Source organism: Camellia sinensis, chromosome 8 (genome assembly GCF_055761805.1).
Source record: "Camellia sinensis isolate YWXY chromosome 8, ASM5576180v1, whole genome shotgun sequence".
In the NCBI taxonomy this organism is placed as follows: domain Eukaryota; kingdom Viridiplantae; phylum Streptophyta; class Magnoliopsida; order Ericales; family Theaceae; genus Camellia; species Camellia sinensis.
In genome coordinates this window covers 163,566,529-163,577,208 of record NC_138968.1, presented here as the reverse complement: position 1 = coordinate 163,577,208, position 10,680 = coordinate 163,566,529, and the positions used below count along the sequence as shown (strand labels likewise).

The window sequence follows — 10,680 nt, the reverse complement described above, 5'->3', positions numbered from 1 at the left end:
CAACTTCAAACGGGCATAACTTCTTCATATGAACTCCTTTTTAGGTCAATCTTGTGTCCAAATTGAAGCCCCGGAAGTAAGCTTTCCAATGGCACCAGACTTGCATCAAAATGCCAACTGTACAAAACGTTATGCTTATTTTTGGTGAAGGATGCTCAGTTTCGGTCCAACCGGGATGATGCCCAACTTCAACCAATCATATCTCCGCCCTCCGGACTCGGATTTAAGAGATTCTTGAATGAAAAATGAAGCCCCGGAAGTCTTCTTTCCAACGGTGGTGGCCTCATAGATTAAATCCAAGTGTATAGACTGATAAGCTTGATTTAGCGAGGACTGCCCGTCCCTCTCCTAGCGATTCTTGCCTATCTTCTTCTCCAACTTGGCTTCTCCCCTCTTCTCCCCTTTTCTTCAACTTCAAACCCCTAAGCAAGGTGTTTTGAAAGATTTTTCAAAGATTTCATCTCTCTTTCATTCATTTCCACCTTGTCCTTGCTCGGTTTATCGAAAAGCGTATTTTTTTACAAAATGTGAGCCTCGGAACATCGTAGAAATTTTATTTCAAAAATGCTTCGAAAGAGAGGGTTTTAAGGTCTAAAAACCATTCGAAATAGCTTTGGTTCAAAATGGGGTGTGAAGTTGGGATTCGGCCCTCTCATTGCCGAAGAAATTGAACCTTTACCCTGCACACCTTTCATCATCAAGCAAACCCTCAGTAGCGCCCAAGTCTTAACGGCGGTCAAAAATGGGGTGTCTACAGGTAGGTTCCTACGGTGCAGGTTAAACCCGTAACCCGCCCGCAACTCGCAATTATGCCATATCCGCCTGCATTTTGTTTGTAAAATTGCCCATTTATATACGAATCGGTTTCGGTTGAGCGAGTTGAGTAATTCAAATGGCCCTATGCCCAGCCCTAATATTTATGTTAGGTGATTTAAAAATTAAAAAAATTACTTAGAATATTGAAAAAATTCAATAAAATAAAAAATAAAAAACTAAAAATAAAAATTTTCAATTTTTTAAAAAATAATATTAAAAAACCAAGCTTATTAGAACTAGAAAAATGATCTGGACCCCCTTTACCCCTACTCCCTTTGACCCCTTCTCTTTCTGATTGGCCAATTTTTCTTTTTCTTTTTTTCTTTTTTCCTTCTCCTCCAATCACCACCCACCACATGTGTGTAGGGGGTGGTGGGATGGTGATTGGAGGGGATCTCAATCACATCTCGGAACTATTCGTCTTTAACTTTTCATTCCTGTTACATCCACCGAAAATTTGCACGCCCGAATTGCCCGTATGAGCTGGATGAGTTTGGGGCTGTGTTTGCCCCGCCCCCCCAGTTGCCCCCAATCACAGTGTGTTTCACGCGCAAAGATGAAATCTCTCTCTCACCGACGCCCATTGATGACGGCCAACGTTCACCACCGACAAACTCCTATTGCAGCGACCGACTGGCCCTCACCAGCGTGGTTCATAGCACTGTTTTTTAGAGCTATAAAGCTCTAAAATGTACAGGTATCAAGAATCAAAAGTGGGAGTCTCTATAACTGTGTTTAGAAGAGTTTCAAAAGAGGGTTTTTCGATGCTATTATCAAAACCAATGGGATTAACTACTCATTTTTAAGAAAATACAAGACAAAAACAAATGCAATAAATTTTTAATTCTTACTTTATTCTTTCTGGATTTGATATTATTCTTTTGGTGCTTACCAATTTGAGATTAGAACACAACCTGGTCTAAGGAGAGGATCCAGACTCGTTTTAGGCCCCGTTTGTTTTCAAAAGTAAAATGGAGAAAATTGATAGTGAGGGAATTAATAGTGAGAGGACTATTAGTGAGGGGACTACCAATGAGGGGATTAAGAAAAAAGAAAAGAGTGAGACTCCCACCACCCCCAATGAATGCTGATTGGTCCTTCTTCTTTTTTTGTCCTCCTCTCCTTGCCCCCCACGTGTATGTGGGGGTGGTGGGGTTCACCCCCAAGTGGGGGTCTGGATCATCTCGCTTAAGAAAAATTGTGTTTGTTTGATAACCAATAGAGTGGTAATAGTTTATGTTTGTTTTGAGAGATAGGGATGGGATTAACCATGTGAAATTCCACAAATATCATTTTTGCATTATTATCAAATTTGGACTTATACCAAGTAAAGAATAAATAAATTTTTACTCAATATTATTCTTCTTCTTTTTTTATTTTTTTAAATTTTAAAAAATCCAATTATCAAAAAATATTTAGTTAATGTTATTTATTTATTTATTTAATATTAATGAATCCAATAGCAAAGCAGATTTGCCACCCAAATAGTAGATTTGTACCCCATTTGATACCTCATTTGATAGAAAGTAAAGTAGTAAAATACTGACTACGCAACTACGGCAATTACAGAGATCTGTTCAAGCCCATTAATAGTATAATATACAAGCTACAACTGCACTAACCTCAAAAGTACAACAAAATGCAATTGTAGTTCATAAACAAAGAAACATTAAAATAACCCAATAGATAAAACAGAATTTGATGAGATGCCGACTGATAAACAGCTAAAACTTGATGGCAACGGGGACAAGGCTGTAGGCAAAATCACTCCAGAAATTGGTCCAAGCATCCTCATCAAAAATTTCAAATATGAAGGTTTCCCCAAACTTAACTTGACATGGTGAGCAATATATGGAACTGGTATGTCAGCAAGACATAAGAACACTTCACCATTGTCCATCCAAGCAATTGGTTCAAGACATGAATTCTTGCCAAGCCAAGGAAACAAGTTGTTCAACATGCCATTCATTATATATTTGATATGTAACAAAGTCAATTTTGTAGAGCTTCCTCCACTCACAACTCATTGGATCAAACAAGACAAACATGGGACAATATATATATATATATATATATTGTTGGACAATCTTCACTGTATTCCGAATAAATTAAGTTTGTCTACTTAACAACAAACAAAAGAAATAAAGGAAATGAGAGGGAATGTTTGATTACAAAAATCAAACCAATAAATAAAAATATATAAATAAAAACAGATTTTTATTTTGTTACAAAAACAAAATCAAAATCTGATTTAAATAAAACAGAAAATAAATTAACAACTCACTTGATTAATTTCTTGAACAAACTTTTGATCAAGTCCAGTGTTTAACACTATGTCCTTAAGACAGATTTGTCCTCTGCACGGTACTTTCAGATTTGCGGACGTCTATTTCCCAAAATAAAATGATCAACAATGAATAAATGCAGCACTACAATTTATTCGCACAACAAACACATTATGTGTTTACACTCTTTCTCACAAGAAAATAATGTAGTTAATGCAGCAAAATATGCAGAGAGCAAAAGCAGAATTTTGGACGAAAATTTGAGTAAGAAACCAAGTGAGGGACTTGTCTTATTTATAGATGAATTTGTGACTTTTCATTTTGAACTCAACAAGTGCAGTACCTGTTCAGACAGATGCAAAATCTATTTAGTTTGAATTAAAGAGGTAAGGCTCTGTTTTGAACAGATACAATCTATTCAGTTTGAATTTGAACAAATAACTGAATCTGTTCAATTTCTTTGGACATATATGGACCTGTTTGGGTGTAGGGAAAACTGGACAGTTTTTTTCGGAATTAATTTTGAATTTTGGATAGATTTTATTTTACCAAAAAATAAAATAAAATTCAAATTTTTTTGCCCAAAAAAATAGGTATTGAGCCGGACAAGCCCAACCCAACCTCACACCACGCACCCGGGCCCAAGCCCAACCTGCCCGACCGGACAAACGGCGGCGACACGCTCGTGTGGTTATTTTTGGGTCTAATGGGTCTAGCCCAATTTGCCCATAACCTCTCCCTTCTACAAACTTTCGGTGCCCCTTAGGGCCCTCCCCAAGTTATAATCCTATGCCTTATAAACCCACTCAAAACTTGTCCACCAAATCAATATGGGACAAGCCTTAAACCAAACCTTTAGGAAATTTCACTAAAAACACCATTTCCATGGAGCTCTCTTTGGCTTTAATTTCTCATTCACCCGATAATGGTTTTGAGCAACCAAATATATCCCATGAATCACAATGTGGCATAGAACGCGTTACCACTTAGACCCGCCAAATTTGGCGCATGGGTCCCACCTAAAAAATAGACCAAAGTTGAGGAAAAATCTAATTTCCAAAACCATTTCCAACATATATGAAGATGTAACTCGCTAAAGAAGCAAAAAACATAATGCAGCAGTAGCAGCAGCATACAATACAATATATTGCAGCCCAACACAAGTGCGACCTATAAACAAATTGCAAGTTACAAAAACCAATCTTAACCAGCCCAACACAGAAACAACATTTACTCAACAAAAAGACCATCACACTTTGGTTTGAAGCAGATAAAATATTGCAGCAGCAGAAAATACCTAAGCTATAATATTTATGCATCACATAATATATTACAAGTCATGTGGGAAACAAAAAGACTATCATACAGTAGATACCACATTCAAATATGACCTTTCAATAGCAAAGAAACCCACTCCATCTTGTCATTCTCATCTAAACTGAAGAACAAGTCAACTTTGTCTTCATTTTTCACTATCATAGATGTTGGCATCAATTTTTGGGTATTACTCATTGGCAACTTCAGAAGTTCTGCATTAACCAACCTCCTTTGTTGGGATAGGTCATGTGAATATCCTATCCTATGAGCAATCTCCACCATCGTAGTATTAGTATTCTCAATGAATGATCCAAGATTTTTTTGCCATCTCTGATAGTTCAGTGAGAATCCCCTCAGCAGGTCACGCCCTTTTTTCCCAATTTTAGTAGAGTCAGCACGGTTGGAAACATTACCTGCAGCAGACATTGAGTAAGCTACGCTACCCAAAATATTAAAAGCAACTACCAATTGACTACAAGAGCTAAAACATAAAGCATTAACAAAAACCCAAACAATAAACTTAAAACTCCTAACAAAACTACAATTTTTTTAAATCATGCACTAAATCAATTCGTTTTCTGCCCAAAGAATGTCTTTATATCATATAGGCGGCACTTTGTAACAGACAGCTTACCACAGTATAAACGTACAAAGCAAAAAATATGTTCTTTGGTTCCCACAGCAGCACACAACTAAACTCCACCAAGACTCAATCCCAAAATAGTAATTCCTAAGAACATAGAACATTGTTAATAAAGAACAAGATTAACATTAAATTATGTTTGTCTCAATCACATAAGGAACTATCCAGTGAACTTTTTTATTGCAATCATGAGGGAAAGAACTTGAAAGTACTATTCACACATATATAACCAATAATGGAATTGAAGACTTTAATTCTCATAAAACTAAAAACCCATCAAAGAAATAAAAAAAATTAACCACTTGAGCCAAGGTTCGATAAATTAAATTACTACTTACATTTAATGAGAGCAAGGATTCAAAAATGAACTAATTCAAAACAAAACACCACCACACATAACCAAACCAAACCAAAGGGGAAAAAAATAAACTTGTCCAAAGATGCTTAAGAACACCTCATTCAAAACCCAAATAATAATAGAAAAGAAAAAGATGAGGAAGGAAAAGGCAACAGGCGAGCAATGGTCCAATCCACAACGTAAGGAAATACAAATTGCAAGAAAATGTGGGAAAACCTTTTTCATAAGCTATGATTTCTTATATGCATTAAAGTTCCTCATCTTTTTCACTTCCCAGAACAAACCAACCATTGACCTCAGAAACAAATATTAAAAGAAGGATATATAAGGGAGTCATATAAATAGTGATTACGTACAGGAACCCAATTCTTTTATGAGTAGCCCACTTTCTCACCCTCGGGAACTGATTTTGTCTTAACTGGGAAGACATTTAAAGCAAACAAATAAAAACCAAACCCATGAAAAGAAATGTAAAACAAATCAACCCATTTTGGAAATATTTGAAGTTTGGGTTCCATAATTCCATTAACATTAAGAAAAATGCAATATAATTTCTAGAGCACTCATTGTAAAAAGTAGAATATGCTTCACAACACAAGCAATTGCCAAAATATATACCAGTTTCGATGCATTCTATATAGCAAATTACGAGGGATATAGCAGCATACTACTTTGTCACAAACAACCCAAAAGTTATTTTCTCTTGTTCCATCAAACAACCAATAGTTATGACACCACACTTGATTAACATTAAAAAATTTCCCATGACAAAGACTAGTAATTCCACATAATTAGATATCTCCTTCAAGCATCACAAATCACACAACACCAAAACTCAATCCCAACATAGTAATTTCTAAAAAAACAGAGAACCCTATTAATAAAAAAAGAAACTATTTGATGGGCCAACTAAAAAAAGAACAGAGAAGCACAGAGAGAACTACAGAGAGAGAAACAGAGACAGAGACAGAGAGAGCTAACAATGGCGAATTAGAGGCAGACAAAAATCTTTGAAGTGAAATTGAAAATACGATTTAGGTTTTTCGGAGGATTGAGATGTGTTGTAGCGGACGAATGACGAGCAAGCATCTCCAACAACTGTAAATTGCATTCACATCCCCAATAAGGTTTGCAATCAAAAATAATAACTTGCTTAACAAAAAAAAATATTGCCGATGCAGAATCTAAAGATGACAGAGAGCTAGGGCACACTGAGAAGAAAAGAGAGCTTCTTTTTGCCTCTCCTTCTTGCTGTTGTTGCTTTCAAGGATGAGTAGGGTAGACTCTTCAGATCGAAAATCTGAAGAAGATAAAAGCTTCTCTTTGCCTCTCCTTCCTCCTGCTACTGCTTCTTCCAATGATGAGCTAGGGCAACAATGGGTAAATCAGTAATCACGCTCCTAATACCAATAGACTAAATTTTCAATGCCAAGTGTTGGAGCAGACTATGAAACCTGTTAGCAAGGCCTATCTTACGACGTCCAGCTTATCAATTCGTTGTTCAAATCTACAAACAAATATAAAATTAACTGGGCCCCACCTATATCTTAATCTCATCTCTTCTTCTACACCCCAAAACAAATGAGGCCTTAGAGAGATAGAAGAGAGAGAGAGAGAGAGAGAGAGAGAGAGAGAGAGAGAGAGAGAGAGTTCTGTTTGGGATGGGTTTGGTTTGGGCGACTGAAACGCGTGGGTCTTTTTTGAATTTGCTTCTTGTCACGTAATTCGGACATTGTGGGGTTACGGTTATTGTGTGGATCAAACATTATTATTATTTATAACAAATCAAATTAGAAAAATTATACTGGTACTATTTATATTTTGTCCTTCTATCATTTTAGTTCATATATTTTTAATTAATTTAATTTTGATTTTTAATTTTAAATTTTGTATCAATTTAGTCTAATTGATAACACCATGAGAGTTTTTAACTAAAAATGATTACTAAATTGATTAAAATTAACTCACAGTAAATTTATAATTTGCCACTAAAAGCATAACACATACAACTTATGCGTGTGGTTTTTCATTAAAAAATTGCTAACAAATAAAATCAATTGAATCAAATTAAGATAAAATCATAAATTTAAAATCAAAATTGAGCTAATAAAAATTATAAGAACAAAAATAACACAAAGATAAAAGTACAAGAAATAACAATATAATTTATCTAATCAAATTCTATATTTTTAATTTTTTCAATTTAAACTCTAATATTTCGAATTAAATAATTTAGTCAATTTTCTCTCTTTCACTTCCATTCCCTCTACATGTACATACGTAGAAATACACACCAAAAAAACAAAAAATGAAAATCCATAGGCTTAGAACACTTGGTCATTGAAACTATGAGTGCTGGATGCACTACAACATTTTTTTAGTTTAGTGACATTTGAAAGTGCCACAAAACAGTAGTGATACATCTCCTAAAAATAGAGTTCTAAACCGAACTCTATATACTTGTCTATGAAAAAGAAAGAAGGGTAAATTACAAACACACCCTTTGAGATTTATTTAAATTATAAATTACCCTCTGTGGTTTTAAAAATTACATTATACCCCCTAAGGTTTCTAATTTCATAACAAATAGATTCTTTTATTAATAAATATCAAGTTAATTAACATTTTTTAATAACGTTAAAATTTTATTTCAATTAATAATTCAAATAATTTTATTATTATATAGGTGAACAGTTAGAAATTTCACTTTTTCAATTAATTCTGTTAAATAAAAAATTTTGACGGTGAGGTATTTGTAATTTTTCAAATCACTAGGAACAATTCATATTTTAAGTAAACTGAGGTGTATTTGTAATTTACCCAAAAAAAAAGATACAAACACCACTATCACTGTGGTGCCCACACCATTACAGCTCCTAAACATTATTCATGTAAAAAGACAAGTTGTAGGCAATGTAAGGAATCAATTTGCAAAGGGGACTTGCCCAAAGGAAACACTATTATTATTTTTTTATAATTAGGTATTCAGCTCATTTTATGCGCATCTTGATTTATCTAAAGGAAACACTATGATATTTATCATTTCAAAGAGTGTATATCATATGCACATGTTACGTAATTTAGTGATAAATGTTGCATATTTTTTTTTTTTTAAATGATGATTTTATCCCTGGTCCACTTGCGATGTTGCTTCGACTCTTGTCACTTCCAAAATTCTAAACTTGAGGAGACTCCAACCATAGGAGTTTTTCCCTTAGACCACTTGCGGTGCCACTTGGCCTCTTGACTTTCAAAGCTTTGAAATTTAGGAAAGGTGTAAAAAGAAAATGAGTGTAAGGAGTTGATTTGGTGCCTTACAAGAATATGCACTTTTAGCGATTACTTTCTACGATCAATATAAAAGTTGGTAACTAAAAGTTACCTTTTGGCAACCAAATATTAATTAGTCGCGAATGGTCATTATTTTTGGTGACCAAATATGAGTTGGTCACAAAATGTCATATTTTGGCGATCAAAAAATGAGTTGGTCGCAGAAAGCGGCATGCTTTTGGCGACCAACTACAAATTTGGTCGCGGAAGGTCACATTTTGACAACCAAAAAATAAGTTGGTCACGGAAGATCAAAAATAAGTTGGTCGTAGAATTGACGACCAAAATTTTAATAGCTAAAAATTTATTTTCCCCGACCAAAAATATTTTAGTTGCCGTATATTGAGTTTTGGCTACTAAAATAATTTAGTCGCCGAATGGAAAATAATTTTTTTTTTGTTTTGGCGACCAAAAATGGAGTAACCAAAAACTTATTTTCAGCAACCAAAAAAAATTAGTCGCCAAATTAGTACTTTTAGCGACTAATATTTTAGTCATCATTGATTGAGATTTGGCGACTAAAAAAGTTTGTCGGCGAAGGTACCTTTTCTGCGACTAATCTGGTCTTTTGGTCGCCAAAAGTTTGGGAGGGAAATTTGAAACGTGGATGTAGGAATTGAAATTTTTTTGCGACAAAAAAACTTGGTCGCCGTAAAACGACATCGTTTTGTACCAAGAAAACAGAAAAAAAAAATTAAAAAAAAAACCCTAAACTCTCCTTTGTCTCTAACTCACTCTCTGTGTCTCTCTACTTTGGTCCTAATTTCTTAAAATTTTATTTTCATACCTAATATTCTCACATCCTTATTCTAATAAACAAGGAGCATCGTTCAAACAAAAAAAAAATGGCCCTAATTTCATTCTCACTTGCCCTAACCCTAGTTCTCTCATCACTCATTCTCTTTCTCCCAGTGGGGCCGCAGATGACAACACCTGTGTGGGCAGAACTCCCTGCGGCGTCCAGGTAACCATCCTCCTCTCTTCTCTCTCCCTCTCTCGCTCTCTCCGTCTCTCCCTCAATCTCCAGTTTCGTGCGACTCTACCCTGTTATTACCGCAGCTCTCCATCTCCATCTTGGTGCGACTCATCTCCCATTACCGCAGGTGAGAGCTCTCTCTCTCATCTTCCGGATGTCCACACACCGCCGCTTTGCCGACCATACTTTTTGGCCGCCACTGCAAAGCTACATTCCAATGCTACTCCTCTTATAGCGACCCCGGTCTTTTTCCTTTAGATTATTGTATCCGGACTTAGGTTCCGTGGATCCTGTCAGTATATATTGGTTGTTGTCGTCCTTTAATCTCTTTGTATTTGAGTTATAAGATGTGTTGGGCAGGTCTGTTACAGGTCGGTTGAGTTTAGATGCCAAAACTAGTTGCCCAGATTTTGACCTGTCCGCTCGAGCGGGAGTTTGACGCTCGAGCGGGGATTCTTTTGTTGCTTGTACGCTCGAGCGGGGCTTTTGGTGCTCGAGCGGGATTATCACCCATCCAGTATTTCCTGTGCAGTGTTGGACGCTCGAGCGTGGGATTGGACGCTCGAGCGGAAATGTGTGAGTGCCGCTCGAGCGAGGAGTTGGTCACTCGAGCGGGGGCCTGGTTCTGCAAAAGTACTGGGAGTGCGTATTCGACGCTCGAGCGGGGTTTTCCACGCTCGAGCGGGGAGTCGACTACATCAGTCCGTGATTTCACTTTTTGGATCACTTTTTGACCTACTTTTCTTTCTTAACTTTTAAAAACCGCCCCTTGAGAGTCTCTCTCTCTTTCTCTCTCTCTAAACCTGCCTTCTCTCTAAGAATTGATCTACCAAGGGTGAGTATCTGACCTTGGGCCTTTATTAAAAAGTTAGAGTGGGTTGAGTGCTTCGTTTTAATCTGAGAAACTTGGGATTTGGAGCACGTTGGTCTTTGGTCATCATCTCCATTTGAGTTC

General features: G+C 36.1%; 1 long non-coding RNA gene across 3 annotated transcripts; it reads right to left on the bottom strand.

Annotated features, from left to right (window-relative positions):
- Positions 1–4,304: 4,304 nt before the first annotated feature.
- On the bottom strand, positions 4,305–7,134 carry LOC114319104 (uncharacterized). 3 transcript variants are annotated; one of them, XR_014338604.1, is made up of 5 exons: positions 6,874–7,134; positions 6,632–6,784; positions 6,401–6,517; positions 5,053–5,148; positions 4,305–4,831 (listed from the first exon to the last, which is right to left on the bottom strand). It is a non-coding gene; the product is annotated as an uncharacterized LOC114319104 (long non-coding RNA). The 3 variants fall into 3 exon arrangements; XR_014338603.1 differs by lacking the exon at positions 6,874–7,134 and having other exon boundaries at positions 6,632–6,861; XR_014338605.1 differs by lacking the exon at positions 6,874–7,134 and having other exon boundaries at positions 6,451–6,517; positions 6,632–6,861.
- Between the last annotated feature and the right edge of the window lie 3,546 nt (positions 7,135–10,680).